Below are 5,000 nucleotides of genomic sequence, written 5' to 3' on the forward strand. Positions count from 1 at the left end.
TTTGTGCTGTCTGAAGTGTGTGTGCTGTCTGAAGTGTGTGTGCTGTCTGTGTGTGTGCTGTCTGCTGTCTGTCTGGAAGTGTGTGCTGCTGTGTGTGCTGTCTGAAGTGTTTGTGCTGTCTGAAGTGTGTGTGCTGTCTGAAGTGTGTGTGCTGTCTGTAGTGTTTGTGGTCTGTGGTCGTTGCTGTAGGCACTGCCTTCTTCATGGTGCTGATAAGCCCAGGGCCCTCAGCTTCAGAGGGGATGAATCTGGGGATGTGTACTACAGAGGACAGATGTGTACTGCAGAGGACAGATGTGTACTACAGAGGACAGATGTGTACTGCAGAGGACAGATGTAGGGATGTGTACTGCAGAGGACAGATGTGTACTACAGAGGACAGATGTGTACTACTACACTAAGCGCTCTGGGATGTGTGTGTGGGGGTGCACACTACTGCTAAGGACACTACCACTGAGGACACTACTAAGGACACTACTACTAAGGACACTACTACTGAGGACACTAAGGACACTACCACTGAGGACACTACTGATAAGGACACTACTACTAAGGACACTACTACTAAGGACACTAAGGACACTACCACTGAGGACACTACTGCTAAGGACACTACTACTGAGGACACTACTAAGGACACTACCACTGAGGACACTACTAAGGACACTACTACTGAGGACACTACTGCTAAGGACACTACCACTGAGGACACTAAGGACACTACTACTGAGGACACTACTGCTAAGGACACTACTACTGAGGACACTTCTACTGAGGACACTACTCTGCCTACTTTTTCTCTCTCTCTTTCTCAGAATTCTTCCCTGAAGCCACTGTTGACTAGCCTGGAGATTCCAGACCCAAATCCGAAAGATTAAGGGTCTGGCCATGAATAATGTAATGGCCCAACTCGAGCATTTGAAAATCTCACTGCACGCAAATGGATAACACTGTACGACTGACTGATTCCAGACTTTGACGCAATTGGATAACAACACTACGACTGTCATCTGTTTATCTCACCTCTGGCCTATATCAGATACACCGATGTGATAGGCTCCTCGCGATACAAGGGACAAAAGTAACGTGCATCATTACTCATGGCCAGAGTGACTCACTGAGCAAATTGAAATTGTGCTTCTGCAAGAACTTCGGATTCCAAGGGTAATAACTGTTGACAACTGTAGGCTACAGTACAACACTGGATCTATCACTCTATTTATCTATATCTCTATATCTATCTATATAAGAAAAATAGATAGAAATATATATATATATAGTATATATATATATATATATATATATATATATTTCTATCTATTTTTCTTTCTATCTATCTATCTATCTATCTATCTATTTTTTTATCTTTCTATCCATCTATCTATCTTTCTTTATATCTATCTTTCTATCCATCTATCTATCCTTCTTTCTATTCGTCTATCTATCTATTTTTCTATCTATCTATCTATCTATCTATCTTTTCTCCCCATCCTCTGATTCTTTTCTCTGGTGTCCTTGACTACGAGGCATGTTTATCCACGAGCATATAGCAGATGGATGCCCGAGTCCAGACATGAGTCCATTTATCTGGTGTCCTGCGGTCCTGTTTATCTGGTGTCCTGCGGTCCTGTTTATCTGGTGTCCTCACACTTTTCCACTCTCACTCTCACACTCTGACCCAGAGTGACCACACACTGCTCGTGCTCAGTGTGCACTTGGTCTGCTACCCAACTGCCCTCCCCTCCTCACACGCACAACCCAACTACCCAACTGCCCTCCCCTCCTCACACGCACTACCTAACTGCCCTCCCTTCCTCCCGGGCACTACCCAACTGCCCTGTGCTCCTCCCGGGCCATCAGACAGCGTCTGGTTAGAGGGACAGACTATCAGGGCTTTAGTTCCTGTTCCTGTACTAGGGTAGCCTAGAAATCTAGACGCGCCCCTAGCGGCCGCAAATTACATTTGCTGCCAGGGCTAGTCTAGCAACTCTCCGTTGGCTTGTGAGCTCCAGAAATCGAAACTTAATCAGGCCAATGAAATGCGTGTATAGAGTTGTTAGGTGGGCTTAACATAATGATTGATGGCAGAGTTACAAACGGTTTGGCTTGAATTCCCTGCTACTTGAAAACAAATAAGATGGATGTTGCTGCTGGCCGAACAGTGTGACACGAGTTAAGCTTTTTTATTAAGTTGGCAAGCGTTTGAACTAGCCAACTAGCTCCGCTGGTGGGAAGCATGGGACTCATAAGCTGCCGCTGTCCTATTGTGTGCAGAGGGAATTTGAAAGACAACTGATTATCCGCCCTCGGACTGAGCACTGTGAACGGTGAGTGCCCAGACCCTACATTTTAATGTGGGTCTGGCTCGCCAGGCTAGTACTAGGGAAGGCATCATAGTAAAAGCTTTAGTTCCTGTACTAGAGAGGGGATCACAGTAAAAGCTTTAGTTCCTGTACTAGGGAAGGCATCACAGTAAAAGCTTTAGTTCCTGTACTAGGGAAGGCATCAAAGTAAAAGCTTTAGTTCCTGTACTAGGGAAGGCATCACAGTAAAAGCTTTAGTTCCTGTTCCTGTACTAGGGAAGGCATCACAGTAAAAGCTTTAGTTCCTGTTCCTGTACTAGGGAAGGCATCATAGTAAAAGCTTTAGTTCCTGTACTAGGGAAGGCATCACAGTAAAAGCTTTAGTTCCTGTACTAGGGAAGGCATCACAGTAAAAGCTTTAGTTACTGTTCCTGTACTAGGGAAGGCATCACAGTAAAAGCTTTAGTTCCTGTTCCTGTACTAGGGAAGGCATCACAGTAAAAGGGTCAAATGCCGGATTACAGTTTTTCTGCATGCCGAGTTCTGTAAAGTATCCTGAAGGTACAGAGGAACACACCTAACAATGCATGCAGGACTGAATTAGGCCAATACCCTTTATTACAGTTTTTCTCAGTCACTTTGGTGCTTTTCTCTCTTCACTATTAACATTTGCACAGCAGTTAGTGCATTTCTCAAAACAAGTAGTACAAACTGCAAAACCGAGTGGATAACCTGCAAAAGCACGTCACTTGCTCAAAATGGATAGTCCATTCCTCAAAAGCAAGTATTTATGTCAATAAAACTGCCAGTGTCATCAAAATGAGAAGTCTTGACACCATCGTTTATGAACAAGATAGTCAAATGGCTTTGTCATGTTTTCATTACGACAGTTTATGCTCTCAGTGTTTTCCCATGCAAAAAAAGGTCAGAACTCGGTGACACTACCTGAACATGCTCAAGACTACTCAAGAAACTACTTGTACAGCCATTTGAAAACTACAGTAAAGTTACACATTGCTGTAGTTAGGGGAGTAAGTGAGTACAAGACACTGAATGTGTTTCAGTTTTACTGTATATGCTCTTTGCAATTCTACAGCATTGTGACAGAATTTGATAACTAGTTTTACTAATGATACTGATACTAATTTTGTATGTAATGACTCAAGCAATGAAATGAAGACTATTAGTTATATTGGGAATGACTAATCAGCATCCATAAGTATAGTTCATTTTGACTGACATTACAAAGCAACTGATACATGTTCAAAAGCATTTGCAAATGTTCAGAGGAAGGATAAATGTCTACTATGATGTGCACAAATGACTAAATGTTGTGGAGGTTGAACTAATAGTTATGAGAATTTCCATTCTGATCTCAGAGAAGGACCAAAGAGACTGAGAAAAACTGTAAGTAAGGAAGCAGATGTTTCACTCTAAACTATATGGTCTTCAGTGACAGAGAGAGAGAGAGAATGGGAAAGAAAGAAAGAAAGAAAGAAAGAAAGAAAGAAAGAAAGAAAGAAAGAAAGCAAAGGAGCAGTGAGGAAAACAGAAAGAAAAAGAAGACAGAGAAAAGACAACTAGATGCCCCTAGATGGCAAAACATTCACCTGATGTTCAAGGGGAGACTGCACGAGAAATCAATAAGCAAGCAGGTTCAATTACTGCTTAGTCCCTTTGTGTGTGTATGTGTGTGTGTGTGTGTGTGTGTGTGTGTGTGTGTGTGTGTGGTTCAATTACTGCTCATTTCAGTTGAAAGAAAAACCCATTGAGGAATATAGATGCAGAGGAATGCTCTGAGGGTGGTGATGCAGTGTGTGTGTGTGTGTGTGTGTGTACATCTGCATGTGTGTGTGCACTCTGTCCAAAATTGCACATTTTGCTTGCAAAAGGCTGTTACTCTCTCAAAACACTTAAAACATGCAGTAAAACATGCAGAAAAAACAAAATGTACTGAATAAAAATTAAAGGTGTGATTTGTAGGATTGTTACCGAACGTTCTGTAGGCCAAAATCAAAACACTGGTGAGCGTTCTCAAGACTACCAGACGCAGCCTCTTCTGGGTTGCCAGATGTAATGAAGACTTAGCTAACGTTAGTTGACCTGCAGCTGCTTTTAACGTTTCTCCAACCATGACCCAGCTACACATTACGGAAACAGTGAAAACAAAAAATACCTCTCTAACCAACGTAACATATTTAGCTGAAGTTAGCGATGCAGATGAAGTTTAGCCTAGGCTACCTGTTGTGAAGAAATATGGCCAGCTCTGCGTCAGACTTGATATTCTTCGTTTGACGAAGACGTCGCCATCTCAGGAAGCTCCTCCGATGTCCACTTAATTTGTTTCTTGTTTTAATTTTGGAAATTTGCCTGCCTCTCGTAGGTGTTCATGACTACAACTGACAGCTGTTGACAGTTGGCCTTTGCTAATTTGGCAACCCAAATAGGGAGGACCAGCTAGCCCATTATTAATCGCTATTCTAGAATTAATCGTTCAAAACATAAACGAAAATTCCAAGAGATTCCGCCCCGTAACTCATTTTTTTTCATGGGTTTTTTACGGGGTTTTACGGATTAGAGTAATGTTGTCAAATAAGCCATTACTTCAATTCATCGTGTTTCCTTACTCTCTGACAACATATGGTGATCATTTTTGGAACGGTTATAGTTTATTTTCCATTATTTCCTACATACTGG

General features: G+C 42.2%; 1 protein-coding gene across 2 annotated transcripts in view; it reads left to right on the forward strand.

The window, feature by feature from the left end:
* LOC125311498 (protein quaking-like) overlaps positions 1–5,000 on the forward strand; it is an 83,466-nt gene that overhangs the window by 14,845 nt on the left and 63,621 nt on the right. The gene's annotated exons all lie outside the window — the stretch shown is intronic.

Source organism: Alosa alosa, chromosome 18, assembly GCF_017589495.1.
Source record: "Alosa alosa isolate M-15738 ecotype Scorff River chromosome 18, AALO_Geno_1.1, whole genome shotgun sequence".
Classification (NCBI taxonomy): Eukaryota; Metazoa; Chordata; class Actinopteri; order Clupeiformes; family Clupeidae; genus Alosa; species Alosa alosa.